A 24,135-nucleotide genomic window follows, 5' to 3' on the forward strand; every position below is an offset into this window, starting at 1 on the left:
TTTTTTTTTTGCTTTTTTACTCATGCAAATATGCAAAAACTTATTAATTCATTCCATAAATGAGGATGGAAAGGATGGAGCTATGGGCACTGTGCCAGGCACTGTGATATAAATCTACAAGGTAAACCATCAAAGCACACTTTCACAGATGGCTGCCATTGCAGGGAAGGTTACTTCCAGTATCCGAAGGTCACAGTAATTAGCTGTAGATAACTGATACAACCTTTTCCTGAGGTGCATCCCAACTCTAGAGGGAAACGACTGATGCTTCACAAAATACTGAGGAGGATGGACTTTTTACAGGAAGAGCGGAGTCAGAATTTCATGGTAGGATCAAACATAATACAAAATCTGGAAGGGTAAGTAGATTCAGGAAGCAGAAAGAGAGAAGCAAAAATAACTAATGCTACAAAATCATGAGGAAGGCTCACCACTGTCCTTGAGTTGTGCAAGATTCTGCTGAAACATGACTTCATCAGAACACATATCAGAAACCACCCTCTAACAGCTTAGTTGTGGCACCATTTCTATGAAAGATGAAAGGGTATCTGGACTGTGCTGTCTGCATTCTGATTCCAGTCTTACATTCTGAAACCACCCAAAGCAAGGCTCTTCATTCAAGTGGGCTTAAGAGACATGTCTGCTCCATGGTCAGTCCCATTTCACAACAGGAGGGCACTCATTTCCATCCTGCTTTAAGAGGTCCCCTTAAATCTACAGTAGATCTGGGAGAAGGAAGGGAAGATACACTCATGAATTCTTAGATGGAGGCAGAGAAAGGCCTTGGGTCAGGTGTTCCTGCCAGACTGTCCCTGCCAAGGGTTCTTCAAATACTCTTCTATGAAGATTAGACTGTCAGCGGGAGCTCGGCATATGCCATGTGAAGTTAGTAATTTTGTGGGAGTGAGTAGTGTGCTAATAAGTGTGCTGACCCAGGGCTTCTTCTGAGGGCCAGTTCACCAACCACCTCCCAAACAGCTCCTAGGTACTGCCGAATCCCTTCTTCCCAGAGCCACAGGTTTTAGGCTCCTTTCTCTATGATTTTCTTCTCATAGACTACTGCTCAACTACCCACCATCCACAAACCTATTTTCTTTGTTTGGCCCGCCAGGAAACCAGTGCCTTCTTTAAAGCAGAACCTAATTTCAGCAGGCCAAAATTTGGTTGTCATTCCCTTCAGGACAGGGAGGGCTTGGTTTTCAAAATCAAATTACTTAGTTCTATTTCATGGAAGTGAGGAACTATTTCCTTGTCATCCTTCGGGAAGACATCTCATTCTCAGATCAGCTAAACAACCTCTTCCAATGCAGCAGCAGCAACAACGAAAGACGTTCCATATTAAGATGGGTCAAACCTTTACTTACAATTTCATGTCTACTATGTATGCAACCTCACCACCCAGATAAGCTAATGGAATTAGGAGACGATTTCATGTTTTAAGCTCTTTATTTTGTTGGAATCCAGTGAAAACTTGAATATGGATCAACAAAGACTTCTTTACAGTCTGGCCTGTGTTCATAGGCAGGCAACAATCACAGGGGTAAAGTAATACCTTGAATTCATACTTCCAAATTCCAGTTTAGACCTCAATTTAGATACTTAAACATTGTGTGTCCTTGGGTAAGTTACTTAACTTCTAGAAGCCTCCATTCTCTTACCTAGAGAATGGGAGTAATATAGCCTTGCTATACTGCCCAGTCCTAGGCAATACACTAGATCTGAACATCTGGACAGGCATCCAGCACAGTGCCTGGCACAGAGCAGGGGCAGGGCACATAAATTATGGCAATGCCCAGCATGGAAGAGACGGCAATTAAAACAAGGAGAAACTGTTCTCCCTACTGCATCAAGGTTTAACAGTGCACCCAAAGAAAGGCTAAAGCTTCAACTATTGGCACAAACTATGTCTAAAAAATAAATTTTTGGAGAAAAAACAGACCAAAGAGGTATATCAAAAAGTTCACAGAAACGAAATGAATGGACAGATGGTCTGTGTTGAAGGATAGGAAGGCTCAGTACTGTCATGATGTCAGTTCTTCCCAAATTAATCTACAGATTCAAAGCAATCCCAATCGAAATCCCAGCAAGTTATTTCATGAATATTAACAAATTGATTCCAAAGTTTATACAGAGAGGCAAAAGATGCAAAATGGCCAATGCAATATTGAAGGAAAACGAAGCTGGAGGACCAAAACTACCTGACTTCAAGGCTTACTATAAAGCTACAATAATCAAAACAGTATGGTATTGCAAATGAATGCATAAGCAGATCAATGAGTACATTGATAGCAGTAGAGTAGAAAGCCCTGAAGTAGACCCACGTATACACAGTCAATTGGTTTTCAAAAAGGAGCAAAGGAAATATAAAGATGTGAAGACGGTCTTTTCAATAAATGGTTGCAGCACAACTAGGCACCCATATGCAAAGAAATGAACCTAGACACAGGCCTCATACCCTTCACAAAACTCAAAAATGGATCACAAATTTAAATGTAAAAATGCAAACTATAAACCTCCTACAAGACAGCACAGGAAAAATCCAGCTAACCATGGGTATAGTTATAACTTTTGTAGATAAGACACCAAAGGCACAATCCATGAAAGAATTAAAAGTAAAAAAAATTCTGCTCTGCAAAAGAAAATGTCAAAGGACAAGCCACAGACAGGGAGAAAGTATTTGCAAAAGACATATCTGATAAAGAACTGCTATCCAAAATACACAAAGAACTCTTAAAACTTAATAATAAAAAAAAAAACCACAATTAAATACCGGGCCAAAGACTTTAACAAACACCTTACCAGAGAAACATGTAGATGTTAAATAAGCAAGTGAAAACATGCTCCAAATCATGCCATCACACAAATGCAAAATTAAAAACAACAAAATACCACTAAACACCTATCAGAATGGCCCAAATCCAGAACACTGATAACACTAAATGTTGGTGAGGATACAGAACAATAAGAAGTCTCATTACTGGGGCGCCTGGGTGGCTCAGTCGGTTAAGCATCCGACTTCGGCTCAGGTCATGATCTCACGGCTCGTGAGTTCGAGCCCTGTGTCGGGCTCTGTGCTGACAGCTCAGAGCCTGGAGCCTGTTTCAGATTCTGTGTCTCCCTCTCTCTCTCTCTCTGACCCTCCCCCGTTCATGCTCTGTCTCTCTCTGTCTCAAAAGTAAATAAACGTTAAAAAAAAAAAAATTAAAAAAAAAAAAAGAAGTCTCATTACTGCTGGTGGAAAAGAAAAATAGTACAGACACTTTGGAAGACAGTTTGGTAGATTCTTAAAAAACTAAACATACTCTTAGCATACAATCCAGCAATCACATACATCGGTATTTAGCCAAGAGAGTTAAAAACGTATGTCTGCACAAAAACCTGCACCTGGATGTTTATAGCAGCGTTAGTCACAATTGCCAACACCTGGAAGCAAGCAAGATGTCCTTCAGTTCATGCATGGGTAAACTGTCGTACACGCAGACAAGAGAGTATTATTCCACACTAAAAGAAAATGAGCTAGGAAGCCATGAAAAGACAAGGAGGAAACTTAAGTACATATTACTAAGTGAAATAAGCCAACCTAAAAGGCTGTATACTGTATGATTCCAGTTATAGGACATTCTGGAAAAAGTAAATCTATCGAGACAGTAAAAAGATCAGTGGTTGCTGGGAAGGGGAAGGAGGGATGAACAGGCAGAGCACAGAGAATTTTTAGGGTGGTAGAAATACCCTGTTAGGATACCATAATGATGGATACATATCATTATACATTTGTCCAAATACCAAGAATAAATTGTAGCATGGGGCACCTGGGTGACTCAGTCCGTTAAGCAGCCGTCTCTTGGTTTCTGCCCAGGTCATGATCTCAGGGTTCATGAGTTTGAGCCCCACATCAGGTTCTGCACCAATAGTGCAGAGCCTGCTTGGGATTCTCTCTTTCTCACTCTCTCTCTGCCCCTTCCCTACACGCATGCCCGCGCCTGTGCTCACATGCACACACACGCACCACCCTCTTTCTCTCAAAATAAATAAAATAAAAATAAATAAACAAAAAAAATTTTAAAGAATAAACTGTAATGTAAACTATGGGCTTTGGGTGATTATAATTCATCCTTGTAGATTCATCACTTATAACAAATGTACCATTCTGGGGGGCACGCTGATAATCAGGTAGGCTGTACATATGAGGGAGAAGGGGTATATGAAATATTTTGTACCTTCCCTTCAACTTTACATGGAACCTAAAACCTTTTTTAAAAAATGAAGTCACGGGGCGCCTGGGTGGCTCAGTCGGTTAAGCGGCCAACTTCGGCTCAGGTCATGATCTCACGGTCCGTGAGTTCGAGCCCCGCGTTGGGCTCTGTGCTGACAGCTCAGAGCCTGGAGCCCATTTCGGATTCTGTGTCTCCCTCTCTCTCTGCCCCTCCCCCATTCATGCTCTGTCTCTCTCTGTCTCAAAAATAAATAAATGTTAAAAAAGAATTTAAAAATTAAATTAAATTAAATTAAATTAAAATAAAATAAAAATGAAGTCTCAATTTAAAACAAATTGTTGAACAGTGTTGATTCATTCAGCCAATCTATACTGAGTAATGACTTTATACCAGATGAGAACTAAGCACTGGGGGTATAATGCTGAAAAATATTTGGTTAGTTTCTGTAATCATGGAGCTATGGGGAAATAAAAGTAAATAAACAAGTGACAAAATTAAATTGGGATACTGCTCAGGACAATAGAGAATATTCTGGAAGTGGGTGCCTAATAAAGACCCTTTTGGGAAAAGCAGCTTTCCCAGAGGTCCTCTAAGCTGAGACCATAAGGGCAGGCAGCAACTAGCAAAGTGAAGAAGGAGGGTAACAACAGGCACAAAGGTCTGGAAGCGAAAGCAAATGAACCCTTCCAAAGAACTAAAAGAAGTCAAGGAAGTCATAGAATGCAAGGGGGCCAACAGGTATGCTTGGAGACTGGCAGGGGGGTGGTGGGCCAGGCTCAGGAGAGGGGATTTAATTCCAAATGCAATGGAAAGCTATCAGAGAGATTTCAGCAGAAAAGTGGCTTATTTTGAGGTAGTGGGACTATGGAAGATAACTTCCCCCTTCATATTTTGATTTTCTAAAATCTCTATAATGAACAGGTACTACTCACGTAATTTTTAAAAAATTTAACAGTTTCCTTTAAAAAGAAAGAAATACATTAAGCCATACGTTAAGTAGGCCCTTTTCAGAGAGGAAGTCAGTGATCGGAACATCATTAACACCACCAAGAACTCAAACCAATGATGTAGAAATGGGAGAGGGTAAACACAGCATCTTTGGCTCAATGCATCAATCTAGAGATTTAGCTCAGCTGAGTTGCAGACCAGGCTCTAGACACTTCAACATGAAGTTCTCAGGGATTAACATCTTGAAGATATCAGAGAAACAAGCAAGAAGGAAGCTTAGAGATGTAAGGTGTTTTCAAACACTGTTAAGAAAAAGCCTTTTCTTTCCTTCTTCAAATGCAATGATGAACACACCATTGCAGTTTGAACAGGATGGGAAATGCAGGAGGGAAACCCCAACTGTGATGACTTAATGTCCTTTACTTCCTATAGTGAATTCCTCCCCAAGACCTCGAGGCAAAGGCTCCTCAAAACCGCTTGAAACGTATCCACCTTGATCCAACATTGAAGAAAATGCAGCCCACAGATGGGAAGCTCAAGCTTTTAGTCCTGGAAAGGACTGGCATGAGGTTGCGAGGTTGTTGGCTTAGTATAAAGCAGGGGTTTGACCCCCAGCACGTGTTCTGCATTCATTCTGGCTCCCTCTACCCAAAAAGGAGTAAAAAAAGTAATTGCCAGAAATGAGGGTGCTCCAGGCAAAGAACTGGACAGACCAGCACATTTCTTTATAGCCCTCCTTACCCCACTTCCCAGGACCCAGTCAAGTCTTCAGGAAGTCACAGTCTACCCTCCGAAAGATCACCCACGCAGTTCTGTAGTTTAGTTTGGGCTCCAACTGTTGGGCTTAAATAACAACAATAACAACAACAAAGGGGACCTTACTGGCTCATTTATGAGGGAAGGCTAAGGTCAGTTGTTCCTGGCATGGTTAGATCTCACAGGACTCTTTTTCTCACCATCTCTTGCCTCAGCTTTTCTCTGAAGCGCTTCATATCAAGGGAAGATTCTCTCTACCACCATGGTCACTGACAAGTCTGAGTTTAAGATTCTTGGCATCCAAGATCCTGAAGATATGTGCAACTCTTCCCTGCTAATTCCAGCGAAAGTTCTCAGGAAGGCTTGATTTAGGACAGGTGCCCGTACATCCCTGAAACAATCATTATAATCTGGTAAAACTTGGTTTTTGGATTGGCCCAGTCTGAGTCTTGTGCCCACTACAGGAGCCTCAAAGTAAAATCATCCCCATCTAGGGGAGTGGGAGAAAGACTGAAAATGACAGGTTGGTGGTTCCTACATGGACACTTGGGCTGCTTTTCTCTAAGAAAAAGGGCAGGGATGCTTGGTCAGCAAATACAAGATCTATCCTTGACATCTTATGTCTGGACCAGATCATTTCCTACTAGCTGAAAGTCAAATACTGCACACAATCCTAATTGAATTAGCCCCCCCCCATCAAAAACGATGTGGTGTCAACTAGAACCAAAGTGAAATGAAATCAGCTGAATTAAGAGATTTCTATGGTTTACTTGAAGTCAGATAGGTCCCAAGCCATGTCTGAAAATGCACATTGTAAAGCTATACTGGTATTTATTCCTTGTCTCCATGACAGGTAACTATAGAAAGAAAGAGTATTTGAATGCATATTACTAGATTCACTATATCCGCCTTTAGGATAAATAAAACCACTCAAAGCTTCCAAACATGACATGAATTTTTAACACCAAATCTTAAGAATTTTTTTTACAAAGACCACAGAGGGTAATTGTATGCGTATATGCAATTATAATAAAACTTATGGCTAATTTTTTAAAGAAATATCATCTTTCAGAGCACAGTAAGTACTCAGCATCTGCCTTTGCCTTCTCTGGACCATTGGCATGAGGAATAAGGTCAAACGCATATTTCAGAGCTTAGACGTTTCAAGTGTTCTACTCCTTGGGTTTCCAAAATAGCTCTCAGATTTCTTCAAAGGTTTATTCACAAAACAGAGCTAAAATGTAATGAGAAAAGGCTGAAAGAAAAGCTCTAACCCAGAGACATCAGGTGGCTTTTGAGAAGCACTTTAATGACAAAGCTGAAATCGACATCTGTTAGCACCTTTCATAATGCCCCCTGGAAAATGCACTGAATCCATTTAACTCTTGGCATCCAACAAGAAGGGATCCTCCAGGTCCAGCAACTATTGGATGCTCTAAACATAAGCCGCAGAGTGGCTGCGATGAGAGGAAAACAAAGCAAAATGAGGTAAAATGAAACTCACTTCTCTTCTACTTGCCCGTCCTGCCCTGGAGGGAAAGATGACAAAATCCACACGAGCTAAATCGCTGCACAAGCGAACCATGGGTAAGGGCCTTGGGTCAATCCAGGACAGGAGAATGACATCTGTTAATGTTTGGGGATGGTAACATTCCCCAAGGACCTTTAGAAACAATGCCAGCTTTCAAATAGCGCTGGTCACTTCCCTCCCCCTTCTCCCCATATAAACAATATCTCCTTCAAACTTTAATAATGGGAACCAAACCTCATGCCACACTTAACATGGTAACATAGCTGTTCAATGACTTTGCTGAGGAGAGTCCATTTTTTTTTTAAGTAAAAAGTTTCTCTACCAAGCCAGTAGAATACAATTTAAAAAGTACCTACGGTAAGCAAATTCAAGTACTGGATGGCTTAGAGATTAAAATTCTATCTTCCTAAACCCAGTTTGGCAAAATCTTTATTCTCAGTTGGATTACTCCTTCTATAGAGAGTAATCCAAGTAATCCAGAAGTATGTAAATACGATTCTTTTCCCCGTTGTAAAACACATGTCTGTGAGTACCTCTGAGGGAGAATAAGCTCTGAGGGACTATTGTGGAACAGTGAGGTTTGCACCTTTACCTCGAGGCCTCTAGTTCTGCTCTTTTAGCTCCTATGTTTTGAGGGTCTAATATATGCCAGACACAGGGAGTGTTAAGGATGAGCAAAAGTTCACCAGCAGGCAAGTCAGAGAGATAAACACCTAAAGAAGTGATTACCATCCATGTGACTATTTAAAGCAACAACCAGCAACTTAGCCAAACAAGGGATTATTAGGGAAGGTTCCCTGGGAAGCTAACCTTTGATCTTTGAGCGTTATGTACGACCTCACTGGGTGGAAAGCGGTGTTGAGGGAAAAGGCAGAACAAAGAGTGGGGAGTATATTCTAGACTAGAGGACTATGGAAGACCAGTGGGAATCTCCTCTCGAATTGTTTGGGCATGGCTGCTCCAAGTGTGGCGATGAAAAAGACCGAAGCTGTATGGCAGACATGATTGAAGCCTCACTCTATAATCCACCCCATAATCCACTCAATCCACTCCCATCTTGGGTTCACCTATAGCCTCGATGGAACAGTTCTTTTACAGGCTGACAGCCTTCCATTTCAACCACCTACAGCTTTCTGCTTCTCTGAGGATTTTCTGATTCTTTCAAAGGCCAAGGGCAAGGCAGCCAGGAAGTACTGAGGATTTAATGGCCCCCTGGGCAATCTTCAGTCAATGAGGAAGGGCAGTTGGTGTGAAGATACACAAGCTTCCCCACCCCTTTGTGACACAACTCTCAGTACAAACTAAACAATCCTCAAAGTTTCCCCAATGGGATTGAGTCCAGTTGCCCACATTTACAAACCTTACCTGTCTTCCCTCATTCATTTTCCCCCACTGCCTCATTTAAGCTTGCTAGGATCACCTTTCACACCCTGTGCATTAGTTATCTATTGCTTTGTAACAAACTACCCCCGAATGCAGCAGGCTAAACAACAATGCTCAGCACTGTCAGTGTAGAACCTGACATGGGAGCTACATCGCACAAACCATGAGATCGTGACCTGAGCTGAAATCAAAAGTCGGCTGCTCAACCGACTGAGATACCCAGGTGCCCCAAGAATAACAAATTTATTATCTCTTGTAGTTTCTAGAGGTCAGGAAATGAGGAGAAGCTTAGCTGTGTGGTTCTGGCTCAGGGCCTCTCATGAGGTCTCGGTAACTGAAGACACCAATGGAGCTGGAGAATCCAGTTCTAAGATGGTTCACTCAGATGACTACCAAGTTGGTGTTGAGTGTTAGTGGGGGGCCTCATCATTAGAATTCTTCATAGGGTTGCTTGAGGGTCCTCATGACATGGCAGCTGGCTCCCCCCCAGAGGAAGGGATGCAAGAGAGAGCAACGCAGTTGTTACAATGTCTTTTATGACTTGGCCTCAGAAGTCACACTTTTCCTATACTTCACTTCTGCAGTATTCTACTGGTAAAACAGGCCAGCCTTATGCAATATGGGAAGGAACTACAGAAGGGCATGGATACACGGGGCTAGGACTATTGGGGGACATCTTGGAGGCTCGCTATCATACTTTATCTTAGGGTTTAAGAGTAAAGTTTATCCTGATCCATTAATGATGCCTGCATGAATGGGACATAGAAATGCTATCATGGATTCATACATGTATGCATGGGGATCCGTTATCCTAAAATTCCTGAGTTCAATCTCCAAAATTTTCGAAGATTGCTTTGATTCTGACCAAGTTCTGAAAAAGCACTCCCATTCTGGATGTAATTGTTCCAAAATTAGGCCAACCACAATTTCCTACTAATCTAATTCTTCCTTTTGGGATTCATGTTGCTGAGCAGATCCGGGACAATACCACCCTACCTCATTTAGGAACATTTTGAGATCTTTCAGTTGTTTATGACAATGCTAGACTACTTTGGTCACCAATACAGGTTCAACATTCTAAAGACATTGTTTCTTCTAACTTGTAATTAACACGCATTCTTCAGCAAAACCATTCACTAGGAAAAAGCAACAAAATTTCAATTATCCTTCAATATTACCATATTCATATCCATATGGGAATTCCACAATATAAATCAGGTCTCAACAAGTTCTGCCCCCAGATTCCTTAGAATATAAAAAATGATATAAATAATTCAGTTTGCAAATGACAGTTCAAAGTCTTCCTCTTTGCCCTCTTGTGACAAAATTAATACAAATATGTCCAAAGTAAAGTAACTGTCAAACAGCAAAAGAGGTTCACTAGGAGGAAGAGTTATACTTGATGTATGTTTCAACAACTCCCTGAAATAACCTGTCAACACATAGCCTAAACAATATTCTTAGTTTGCTTCCATGGAATATGCAAATTGCAATCCAATTTCACAATTACATTTCCTCAGGTTTACATCCTTGGTTATATCAAGATCATATGAGCATGTAAGACTTAAGTTAGCAAACACAGAGCAAAATGTAAATACTTATGCATGTGAACACCTAAAAACTCAAGTTTCAAAACTCACACTGTTAAAAGTTCTCATGTGCGCTCTTTTTTAAATGATGTACTTGGTTATTTCTAACAGCATTTAAAAGCATGCCAGCAGGATATTATCTATTTGTAATATATTCTTGTACATCCCAGGGACTGGGAAAAAAATGTTAACATTGGAATGGTAGAATAAGATGTGAGTATTAAGTAAACAAAGGTATTTACCTGGAAAGAAATGGGTCAAACCAACAAAAAATACAGAGGAATGGTCTAAAGTCATCTTCATTGCTAAAAGCTCAAGTGTTTTATTGATTATCATTTTTTATTATGGTACTGGGTAGAGGAGTCTGAGTTTTTCTTTTTCAAGGAGATACCAACCTCTTTTTAATCGTTCTCCAAGTTAAGGGAAAAAAACTGCTTAAACTCTGAGAGGTATAGTCTTTTCTTAGGATGCCAGGAAGACAGATTTTAATTAATTTAATCACAGTAAAATCTCAACATCTAAAATAATTACCAGTACCTAGCCAAGAAACTATTATCTGTTGAAAGTAATCAGTAAAAGGGAGCCAGGCTGGTCAGTTAAGAATCCAACGAAAGCCTTTTTAGTGTTGCTGATCAAGAGCAAAATCATCAGGCTTGAGTTGTTCTGCCTTAACTTCCCTTTCTCTTTTTCTCTGCCAACCCAAGCTCACTATAAAATGACCAAAGCAACTTGGATGTATTTATGGGTGAATCCCATCTCCATATGGTGCCTGTAAAGAAATCTGTTTTGTTTATCCAGTTTATAACAGTGAAATGTGATGATTACATTTTGTTTAATATATGTTTGCTGTATTGCAAAATAGTTTGACTCTCTTAAAAATATAAGTTAGAAACAACGGGGTTCTGCTGAGTCATTCATACACATTAGCCCTGAGAGCATTAATTGAAAACAGCTGGGGCAGGGTGGGAGGGAGGGCAGGGTGGGTGATGGGTATTGAGGAGGGAACCTTTTGGGATGAGCACTGGGTGTTGTATGGAAACCAATTTGACAGTAAATTTCATATATTAAAAAATAAAAATAAAAAGAAAAAAAAAGAAAAAAAAAAGAAAACAGCTGGGGAGTGACTTTTTTTTTTAATAACAGCTTTATTGAGATATAACTCACATACCATAAAATTCATCCTTTTAAAATGTACAACTCAGTGTTTTAAATATATTCACAAAGTTGTGCAACCTCACCACTATTGAATTTCAAGACATTTTCATCATTCCCAAAAGAATCCCCATACGTTAAACACTAAAAGTCACTCCCCACCTTCTCCTCCACCCCATCCTTGCAATAATCTATAATAGCTAAAGATTCTATAAATCTAAATAATCTATAAATATAATCAATTTGTATCTCTATAAATCTGCTGATGGACAATTCATATAAATGGAACACTGCAACATGTGGCCTTTTGGATGGACTTTTTTACTTAGCATCATGTTGTAGCATATAGTGGTATTCAGAATAATATTGTATTGTGTACGTACCTATATATACATTGTGTATGTATGTATATTTATATATATACATACACCAAGATTTTTACTATATACAGAAAATCTACAAACTCCACCAAAAAAACTATTAGAATACATGAATTCAAGAAAGTTGCAGGATACAAAATTAACACACAGAAACAATTTGTGTTTCTATATACCAATAACAAGCTACCAGAAAGAGAAATTAAGAAAACAATCTTATTGACAATTGCATCAAAAAAAATAAAATAAAATTCACTGGAATAAATTTGAGCAAGATGGTGAAAGACCTATACTCTGAAAACTGTAAGACATCAAAGAAAGAAATTAAAACCAACACAAATAAATGAAAAAATGATACCATGCTCATTAACTAGAAGAATTAATATTGTTAAATGTCCAGACTACTCAAAACAATCTATAGATTTAATGCTCTCCCCATCAAAACACCAAAGGCTTTTTTCACAGAACTAGAACAAACAATCTTAAAACTTGTATGGAACCACAAAGGACCCCGAATAGCCAAAGTAATCTTGAGAAGGAAGAACAAAGCTGGAGGTATTGTGTTCCTTGATCTCAAATTATACTAAAAAGCTAAATAATCAAAACAGTATGACTCTGGCACAAAAACAGACACACAGATCAACAGGACAGAATAGAGGGCCCAGAGATAAACTCACGCTTATGTGGTCAATTAATCTACAACAAAGGCAAGAATATACCACAAGGAAAAGATGGTCTCTTCAATAACTGGTATTGGAAAAACTGGACAACTACATGCAAAAGAATGAAAATGTACCACTATCTTACACCGTATTTGAAAATAAATTCAAAAGGGATTAAAGACTTCAATGTAAGACCTAAAACCATTATACTCCTAGAGGAAACATAAGCAGGAAGCTCTTTGACAGTGATCTTAGCAATATTTTTTGGACCATTCTCCTCAGGCACGGGCAACAAAAGTTAAAATAAGCAAATAAAATTACATCAAACTGAAAAGCTTCTGCACAGTGAATAAACCCATCCACAAAATGAAAAGGCAACCTACTGAATGGCAGAAGATGCTTGCAAATAATATAACCAGTAAGAAGTTAAAATCCAAAATATATACAGAACTTATGCAACTTAACATCAAAAAGACCAGCCAGACTAAAGAATGGGCAGAAGATCTAAAGAGACATTTTTCCAAAGAAGATATACACATGGCCATAAAGCACACGAAAAGGTGCTCAACGTCACTAACCATTGGAGAAATGCAAATCAAAACCACAACAAGGTGTCACCTCACATCTGTCAGAATAACTATCATCAAAAAGAGAAGAAATAGCAAGCATTAATGAGAATGTGGAGAAAAGGGCATCTTCATATACTATTGGTGGCAATGTAAATTGGTATAACCACTATGGAAAATAGTAATGGAGGTTCCACACACACACACACACACAAAGAACTATCATAAGATCCAGCAATTCCATTTGTGGTTTTTTATCCAAAGAAAACAAAAACATCAATTCAAAAGGACACGTGTACTCCTATGTTCATTACAGCATTATTTACAATAGCCAAGATAAGGAAACAACCCAAGTGTCTACTGATAGGTGAATGGATAAAGAAGATGTGGTACATGTATGCAATGGAATGTCACTCAATGATAAAAAAAAAAAGAATGAAATCTTGCCATGTGCAACAACATGGATGGAGCTGGAGGGCATCACACAAAGTGAATTCAGAAAAAGACAAATACTGTATGATTTCACTTATGTGTGGAGTCTGGAAAAAAAACAACTGATGAACAAATATAACAAAACAGAAACGGACTCACAGATGCAGGAAACAAACTGCTGGTTACCACAGGGAAGAAGTTTTCAGAGGGAGGGGAGGACAAACTCCCAGAGATAAACGGTACAGCAGAAAGAACATCGTCAATAATACCGTAATAACTTTGCATAGTAAGAGACGGTAACTAGACTTATTGTGGGGGATCATTTCATAATGTAGAAAAATATCACATAACTATGATATACACCTGAAACTAACAGGATGTTATATGTTAACTATACTTCAATTTAAAAAGATGAATCAGGGACAATCCTTGCCTGTAACTAACACTATTACTTTCCTTCTGCCCCCAAATCTTCCCAGATTTAAAAAAAAATTAGAAAGGAAGTCAGGAAGGCAGAAGGAAGGAAGGAAGGAAGGAAGGAAGGAAGGAAAGAAGGAAGGAAGAGAGAGAGAGAGAAAGAAAAGAGAAAAGAAAAGAAAAGAAAGAAAGAAAGAGAAAGGAAGAAAGGAAGAAAGAAAGAAGGAAAGAAAGAAAGAAAGAAAGAAAGAAAGAAAGAAAGAAAGAAAGAAGGAAGGAAGGAAAAGAAAGGAAAGGAGAGAGAGAGAAAGAAAGAAGAAAACCCTTTTTTGTTCAGGCTTTAATGTGCCGAACTTCCACAGATAAGTCATAATTTCTCTGAATAAATCATGATAATTCTCCTCTCCTTGTCAAATATTCTCTTTTCCAGCTTCCCTTGCAACTAGGAGCGGCTATGTGGCCCAATTCTGGGAAATGACACATAAGAGAACATTTGAGCTTCTCAAACCTTCTCCACTAATTAAAGGAGACTGATCTCCCACACACTACTCTCCTTCCTGCATGGGATGCTAGGGACACAGTGCCTAAAGCTGTGGCAGCCACCCTGTGACCATGAGGTTACCAACACAAGGAAGATGAATCAATTCACTTAGGGTGACGGGAAAATGATTATCTTGGGTCTTCAATAGTGTCATTGAACCACAAAATATTCGTTCAGAACCTCTTATTAATAATATACATCATGATGACTTCAACAAACAAACAAGTCCTGGAACTTGTTTTCAGCAAACTTACAGACAGGCCAGATAGTGGAAATTCTCTGGGGAGTAAGCTTTAGGGGAGCTCCAAAGCCATTTTTCCCCTCCAGTGGCTGTCAAGGCTGCTGATTTTCACAGCTATGACAGCGCAAGCCTGCTGGTTTTCAAGGCTACTGAGCTCAGGAAGAGGGTAGAATTATGGCAAGTTTAAAAGTGTCATAAATCTTGCTGTTCTTGCTAAGATTCACCCATTGTTTTTGAATAAACCCTTCCTACATTTTTGTAAGTTTTCATTTCCGGAGATCCCCTAAAGTTGATCTTGACACTTTTGCCAGTGTTCTCATTTCTTTTATGGAACAGTGAATTTTTGGAGGTCCTTCTTCCACTATTCCAGAAGCTGGCCCAATGTCTTTTTTTTTTTTTTTTTTTTGAGATTCCTAATCCAGAATTTTGAAAAGAATGAACAAAAAAGAAGACTTGAGACATTTCCTTGGGGGGGGGGGGGGGTGGAAATGTATTTAATAGGAAGTAGGCAAGTGGATTAGTTGTCAATTCTAAAAAATAACAGAAAAATTGATGTGCCAATTAACCAATTATTAAATTTTGTTAGGTGCACAGCACACCCTGTGTACTGAGCTTCTTTTCCTTTTGCTTATTATTAATTCAGAACCAAACAGAACTGGAAAAAAATATTTTCATTATACTAAGCATGCAAATCCTTAATTATATTTCTTCATAGCTCTCACTGGTGAGAGTGAGGAGGGGAGATTACTGATTTTTGTTACTTTTTCCATGCCCAAAGAATGTGTCAACTGCTGTGCTACCAAAATGAGGCATGTTGTGGCAGCTACCAGAGATGAGGCAACGCGCTGAGAAAATTAAACTCTTTCAGACTTGTCCTAAAAAACTTAACCCTTTAATGTGATAGCAACATCTCAGAGATTGCCCCCAAATCCGTTGGAGCAGGAGCAGGAGCAGGAGCAGGGGCAGGGCGGGGGTGGGGAATCCCACTGCTAATAGTGATGTATACATTATTGCAGTCTGGATTTTAGAGGGGTAAAGCATCTTTTTCTTCCTTCCTTCCTTCCTTCCTTCCTTCCTTCTTTTCTTTCTCTTTTTCTTTCTTTCTTTTAGGATAGCACTTGATATCCAACTTTCAAGATTATGTGAAATCTAAACACGTGTAGAATATTTCAATGTAATTTTTAGATTTCATAACACACTACATAGCGGCTGATGGCCTTAGGGAATCGATTGTTATCACTTCCGAAATTGGTGATGTTAGTAGAGAGAAGGTAGCAGAAGTTATTCCCCTTCAGATATCTCCAAAGAGCAGCAATGGCTCCTTATAAATGTATAGCCCAGTCACCCAAACCAACAGCTGCTTCAGTATGATGGAAGCAAAGTGAGATTCCCAACGTAGATATCTATAAGCTTCGAGGCAGAATAAAGGTGTACTATGTTCCTTTCTTGATTCAGCTAATTGCTGAATGACATTTTAATAAGCACCTGAGATACGACAAACCTGCTATTTATATTAAAATCATCTCCAAGCTGCAGACAAGAATTTTGACTAGAGAATCCAACAGGAACGCCCCGATACCAAAGCTGGGCAAAATGAAAACACTCTAATCACTGTATATCTTTGAAGTCCATAAGCAAGGGATAAGAAAACGTTCTCCCCTTCCTATAAGAAGAATCAATTCCAAAGGCTGCAGCGAGGATAATTTCTGTACAAGTTGTTAAAATCCTCATTAGAAATTTCAACTTGAAGATTCCAATAGTTCTTTGCTCTCATTTTATCTGAACTAACATTTTAGACGGTTGGTTTGTGATCTTCCAGAAAACCTTGTTTCAAGATAAGCCCTTTCATCTTTCAAATGGCTTTAGGGCATCCTTCTCAGTGCCAGGAACACAGCCATTCATTTCACAAATGAGGCCAAATGATGACATTACTTGGCCTTCTTTCACAAACATCCTTCCTATGCACAGCAAAGCAGTGAATGTTACAACGGCATCTGAGGCCTACGAATTGTCTCTGTAAATCCCCCCCCACACAAGAAAATCAATAGATGTTTTCAGAAAGTTAGAGCTCCCCTATACACTAATAAGCTGAATACATTGGGAGAAAGACAGTGTTAGAGAATTCCACTTCTGTGATGAGTCTTATTATGGTTTCTTGGCCTTTTTTTTTTCCAACTCAAAGACTGAAACCTGAGAGAAGAAGATTCTCCTCCAAAACAGGCAAGGTAGTCCTTAGCCAATAGGACTTTGAACAAATCACCTAAGCCTTACCTTATTTGCTTCCACCCCTTACGTATCAATGGAACACTAACAGTATCCAGCCCAAAGGACTGTACTGAGGCATAAGTCTGTGTCAAGTGCCTACTCCAGGCTCTCGTCAATGCCCAATAATAGGTGGCACTGAGGATGACAAGAATTGCATCGATGGTTGGTAAGGAAGAGGACACCGATGACTGGCTGACATTGAAATTTCGCTCAGAAACTCCCTGTTCTGTTGCTCGTCTTCCACTCGCCCTTGCAAGGTTTCCTTCCTCAGCACTCAGAGTTCAGATCCCCCAGAAGGAAAGAGAATCAACAGTTTAGTAAGTCCAAATGTCTGCAACATAAAGACTGGAAGAAAACAGTGAATAAATTACTCAGCAGTGTGAATTTGGATGCTAGAGCATCTATGTGGAGCCACTTCCTGCAGACAGCCACACAGGAAGAAAAGAAAGAATGAGACCAAGAAGTAAGCAGAAGAAACAGCCCAATGGAGAGTCCACCTGGATAGCGAGTCTTTGTGAAATGGATTCACAGGTATCACTACAGTGAGCACCTTTGTCAGAAGAGCTGAGCCGTAGAGACTTTCCTTGCGTTGTGTGATTAAACTGTGACTCAAAGCAGCATAAATACAGCATAAATTTAACTCTAATTCCTAGAGGAAAGTGGATTTGTCGATATGGTGAAGAAAAGTAAGATTTAAGCTTCTAAGATTTAAATTCCAAGGTTTTTGTGGTGAGGACAAGGGGTTTATTTCTGTTTGATTTCAAAGATGCGGATATTGGTTATTAAAACAATGTTTATGATTAATGTAAGAAAGAGGAGTAATATGCAGGAGTAATCATACAGATGTTGAAGCCCAAAGAGCTGAATCCAAATTCCATCTCTGGCTCGAATGAGCTGGACTAGAGTAAGAAAGTCATTGAATTTCTCCATGTTTAGTTCTCTCACTTATAAAATGAGAGAGCTTAATGACTTATTTTATTTTGTCTATATGCATTTGAAAACCTTTATGCATGCTTATCATTAAAAAAAAAAACACAGAGGTTATGTTAAGGTACAACAAAAGCCCTCCCCAACTCATTACTGACAATTCTCATTACTCAGATCTAACTACAATGAATAGTTCATATACATTAACATATATAAGATAAAGACATATATTTTACCAAAAAAATGATTCTACTATACTGACTATTATGCAATTGCTTTTTTATTCCTAGTGCTATTCATGAGCTCCATTTCAAGCAAGTCTAGGTTAATGTACTTCATCCTTCTTAAATAACACATAACATTACATTGTGTCATGGTTTATTTAACTTTTCATCCTTTTGGAAACTTAGGTTGTTTCCATTTTTGTTTTTTAGGGGATACAAACATGGCAGAAATGAACATTCCTGGACATACATTTGTGCACACTTAGGCTCACATGCCTGTTAATGATGGATATTTTACAATGCTTCCAAAAAATTCGTATTTTTCTTCTTTCCCAAACCATATTTTTTTGTCTAAAAACATGTTGTAGAGAGCGTTAGCAAGTGATTCTGAATGACCTCTCTCTCTCCCTCTCTCTTAAAGAAATAAAGATACAAATATGATGACATTTTACTGAAAATCTGACAGAAAGCCTAAAGACAACTTTTCAGAAGGTGTTGTTTAATATCATCAATAATGGGATACAGTTTAACCTGTCAAGCCCCTCAGAATTTTAAAGAACTATTTGGGTCTTGATGAATGAGAATAATAACAAAGTAATGGCATAGTGTGGGAGAAAGGGGAAATATTAATTACCTAAAGAAAACCAGGCAGAGCTCAGCTGAGAAGACAAATCTCTTTTCTGACTGACATACTGAGTGAAAAGAATAATTCAACTTCAAAGCCAGAACAAAAAATTCGCTACTCACAATAATTTAGGAGTCAAGATTGACAGTTTGCCACAACAGTTAATCTCCTGATTCGCATTCAAGGCATTGACTCAATAGAATGCCATCACTTATAGTATTGCCTAAACCTAATGAAATTTGCTACTGGAGATTTTACAACTTCCTGTGTTTAAGAACAAAGGTCCCTGGAAAAAATGAGATGTCATTTTAGCTGTTCATGCCCCCCTTTCAACTCGAATACTGCATATTACATCAAGTCAACAAAATATAGTGATTAAAACCAGTCAAATTTACTACAAAGGAAACAGATAATATGATGGATGGCATGTTTACCTGTGTCTGAAGGTGGAGTATCAAGTGGAAGAAGGGAAAGTCAGGTAAGAATGGCCTGACCACCCTCTTGTTTTCTTCCAACAAGGCATCCATCCAAAAACACCGATTTACCTTCCACATGCTTTATTTTTGGGGGGAGCATCCATCTTCTCAGAAAGAGACACATTTCCCATGTTAGAGGGAAGAACTTCAAATTAATAAGTTATTGACGTATTAAAATTTTTGGAAAGGAATAAGAAAAGTGCGGTGAGAAAATTACCAAACCCAAATCTTTGTATTTTTTTTTTTATGGAACCTTATTGCAAGGTGGTGATGTAATTCTAAGAACCATTCCAGTGAGCCAATTCATCACCCCAGCTAGTGTTTTCCTTCTCTATAGCTGCATCACTGAGAAAGTTCTGAATGTGGTATATTCAAAGAGCCTAGGGATGATAATTTCACAAAAATTACAGTCTTTATGGCTCTGAAATTATTTATATTAAGGTACTCTGAAGAAAATCCTGAGTCTATCATAAGGCCATGTAACAAGTAACTGAGGGGTGCCTGGGTGGCTCAGTTGGTTGAGCATCTGACTCTTAATTTTGGCTCAGGTCATGGTTTCACGTCTCATGAGATTAAGCCCTGCACTGGGCTCTGCACTGACAGTGTGGAGCCTGCTTGGAATGTTCCCTCTCCTTCTCTCTCCACCCCTCCCCCACCTCAAAATAAATAAATAAACTTTAAGAAACAAGTAACTGAAACTGAAGTCTTCGCAATTTCATAATATCCAATCCTTACTTTCTCAATATTGTTATATTTGTAAAAGTATTCTGCAGGTTTTTAACATTTTAAGTATTTCAGAACAATTCCTGTGTAAAATATCCAGCACAGAGAGACAGCTATGCTTCCTATAAATCCCACAGAAATGCTTATCTTAGACACAAATGTTTCATTCAGAAATATGTCATTAAAGGAGCTTGGATTCTACACAGTGCCTGCTTTCAAGAGAACTCTCATCTGTTGGTTTCTGTTTGTTACCTGCCTGACTTCCATTCATTCCTCTTTTGCATCCTGATTTTCCCCGTACTGCTCTTTCCATAATCTCAGCAGGGTGATGTCCATCATCTCCATAGATCCAGAAGTGGACAGGTGACTCAAGTCTGACCAAGCACAGCATCACATCCCTGGGACCATAGTGATTCATTCAAGGATGAAGAAAGGAGTTCAGTCTGGGCTGGCTATAGCCAGTGAGTTTCACTGTCAGGAATCCATTTAAAAATTTTTTTTTTTAACGTTTTATTTATTTTTGAGACAGAGAGAGACAGAGCATGAACGGGGGAGGGGCAGAGAGAGAGGGAAACACAGAATCGGAAGCAGGCTCCAGGCTGTGAGCCATCAGCCCAGAGCCCAACGCGGGGCTCGAACTCACGGACCGCGAGATCGTGACCTGAGCTGAAGTCGGCCGCTTAACCGACTGAGCCACCCAGGCGCCCCAGGAATCCATTTTAGAAGACAGACCTTCTGTTTCCATGGCCGTTGCTTTTATCTGATGCATACCTTCCCAGACAAGCCTTTCCTTCGGTTGCCTTCTCAATTTGCTAGGAGCTTTTGGAAAACGAAATCATCTTCAGATTAGGATATTTCACTCTTTTTTCTTTGCTTTGATCATTTCTACCCCCTTCAGGTTGCTTTTTTTTTTTTTTTTAATTTGACTCCAGCCAGCCCTCTCTATGTCTTCATTTCTAGAACTACAGTATCCAGGAACGATCCAGAGAACAGAAAAACGTTTTTGCTGCAGAAGGATCAGGATCTAGGCACCATGTGGCATTCAGTTGGAGAGTTTCTTATATGTTCTTTACAAAAACAACAGAACAAGAAATAAATAAGAAACTAGAATCAAAAAGGAGCCATCCCAGCACTTCTTTTCTTTCTTCTTGAGGCTTGGCTTTGCATTCTGCAAAAACAAAGCAATTTACTGGCAGTGCAAAGCTCCTGTGTCAGTTACAACTCCTTCTCTTGCATGGGACTAAAACCTCAACTCGAACTGACTTAAATCAAAAAAGAAAGAGAGAGAAGCCTCTTTTTCAGAAATGCCCAGGATAGACACTGGCTTTGGGGCACAACTAGATTCCAGACCCAAATGATATGATTAAGACCCATTTTCATTTCCCTTGTGTTGGCGTTATGGTCACAATACTCACGGTGATGCTGAAAAATCAGGGTTCAAGTACCTGTAGATAGAGGAAGAGAAAGCATATGCAATGCATTCATTCCCTCACCTACCCCTCTCTCTCTCTCCACACAGTTGCTTCCTGGTTACAAACCCGTGTCAGACTGTGGCATCCCAGAGACGGAGGCTTCGGATCACAAGTCTAGGTGACTCCAACACATCTCTCCAAAGTTAACTAATTCAGTCACTATGCCTAATTGCAAAAACCCTGGTGGGACGCTCTCAGAGGGGCCATCTGTATCTACCCCGAGTTCAGTCAGAGGAGCCATGAAAGCCACCTCTTTGGGGCTATAAGGCAGAGCATCTCAGAAAGCTGAAGGGAAAAGAGAAAACCAAAAGACTCTTAGGCATAATACAGTCCCCACCACAATGTATACACACACACTTCGCAACCACTGAGGGTCTTCCTATTACTCCAACCTATTCTCCCATGTGGTTAGGGATGGAAATGAAGTTGAACAACTTTCTCCTCTCAGGCTATAAATAATCCACACTTCCAACCTCTCTCATGTGTTTCCAAAGTGCAAGCTTCCTCATAGCCCGCGGAAGCAGGGTCAGGACATCTCTCAGAATACTCTAAAACAGAGATGAGTCCAGTAAAACCCCAGGCCAACTCCAGCCGATGTTCTAACTAGTACCAGACAGGCCAGACACGACGAGTTCAAATCTTGACTCCATCAATTATTAGCCAGGTTGTCCCTAGAAAGTCATTCAACTTCTCTGTGCCACATTTTCTTTGACTGCAAAATGTAACCGTTGTGGTCTTTGTGGTCCCTCCTCTATGATATTCTGCAATGATTTATACAGTGGGCCTGTTTGGTGGTATTCTCTTACATGTAAACTACTGTTAATACTCTAATCTTCTTCTAGACCAAGAAGAATTATTACATGTCAAAAAATAAAAGGAGCATCGGTATGGAAATACAAATCTGAATTCTCAAGCCAGCCCTGACCCCAGTCATTGTGCGGCCTTGAGAAGGCACTAGGGTCCCTGGATTCTCTCCTATAAAATGAGGGAATTAGAGTAATTGTCTCCGTGTTTCCTTCCAGCTTTATTCTAATAATACTCCTTAAGTGTAACAACTATTTTAAGACTGGACGTGAGGTAACTCACATGTTACCGTCATGGAAACATTAAGATGTCTTTGTTAAAAAAGGAAGTACCAGGATGCTGTCAAATATGGAATTCTCTTGTATACGCGAGGCTGGAGAAAAAAAAAAAAATTAAGACCGTGACTTCTTAGTAACACTTCTGATAAGCTCTCTGGGGTACCATCCTGAGAGAATATAGCTCTTCATTAAGATGTCCTAGCCCAGCACGACAGAAGACAATATGCAGAACATTTTCCCTTGTAATATGTTGCTGTCTTTTTGTGGGTCGGTTGTTTTTTCCTCTATTGATTCCATTTACTGGATAACTACTAATCGTTTCCTTGGCCTAGTAGTAAGCCCCATTTGTGATTTATAAGATGGATTCCAAAGCAATCTTTATCTTGTTGGAGGCAGAGAAATTGGCTTGCTGTTACCTTATAGTCTTCTGGGTTCTGGAGGAGACTTACCCTGAGCAGTATTATGTCTGAGTAAGGAGCCGAGCGGTCCCCGGGCTGTCACAGCCATATATCCTTGGTATACCAGGAAATACGCTTTTGTTCAAAAATCATTTTCAAGTCACTGCCCGGGCCTCTCCACAGAAGCAAATGCCATTCCATCATTAGTTTCTCTTCTGACCTGTGCTCAGGCACAAACACATTCTCCTACAGCATCAAATACTCTTCAGCAAAGACTTCATCCTCAAACCATCCCATCAAAGTAATGAACAGAGGACACTTAACAGCAGGACTAATCTTGAGTATGTGCCCTATTTTGTGAGCCCAATCGCATCTTCTTTATAAAAGGCAAGAAACCAATTAGAAGCGCAACATTCATAGATGAGTATGAAAGAGTGCGGTATCTGACACTCTAGAGAAATAAGGAGGATAGAAAAACCATTTGTTGAGTGCAGACTACCGGCTGAATTTTAAATGCAGTGTCAAATTAAATCCGAGTAAGAACTTAGTGGGGGAGGTCGTGCAGACGTTCCTCTTTCCTTTTTACCCTTTTACAGGGTTATGAAGCAACTTGTCCAAGGCTGCTGAGATGCTAAGTAGTTGAGCTGTGATCTGGACCCAGGGCTGTCTTGCTTTCAAGACTGTGCCCCCAACTTCACCCCAAGATGCCCAAATACCATGTGATATAACTGGGAGAGCATGGGCCTCGTACCTCATTCAGATCCACACTGATGCATATTACACAGTTTCCTATACAATGACCGGTGCCTCCTTCTAAAGCACTTTCATAATGCCCCAAAAAGTGAAATTGTTCTCAATATCTTGCTTACTTGAAAAGGCAGATTACACTCGTCATTCAAAACAAAATAGCTCCCCCTACAGTTTTTGTTCCATACAGATTCTCAGCTTTGGCAAAGGAGGAGGGAATCCGCAGGTCGGCAAGGCTGAGCTGAGCATTTCCTCCTTATTGATGGGAGTAATTATCAGTCCATCTGCTTAGAGAGGATCAGCGGGTGCTACTCGGAATGAGAAGATGTCCCTTTTGCATTTTTCTCCATTTCAGCAGAATCAATCTATAATCTGTTAAGAGCCCTG

The 24,135-nt window shown here is 39.7% G+C and overlaps 1 long non-coding RNA gene across 1 annotated transcript; it reads right to left on the reverse strand.

Annotated features, from left to right (window-relative positions):
• Positions 1–20,568: 20,568 nt before the first annotated feature.
• LOC132678732 (uncharacterized) lies at positions 20,569–24,134 on the reverse strand. Its single transcript, XR_009609789.3, has 3 exons — positions 22,608–24,134; positions 21,465–21,494; positions 20,569–21,217 (listed from the first exon to the last, which is right to left on the reverse strand). It is a non-coding gene; the product is annotated as an uncharacterized LOC132678732 (long non-coding RNA).
• Between the last annotated feature and the right edge of the window lies 1 nt (position 24,135).

The sequence above is a fragment of the Panthera onca genome, chromosome A2 (genome assembly GCF_046562875.1).
Source record: "Panthera onca isolate mPanOnc1 chromosome A2, mPanOnc1 haplotype 2, whole genome shotgun sequence".
NCBI lineage: Eukaryota > Metazoa > Chordata > Mammalia > Carnivora > Felidae > Panthera > Panthera onca.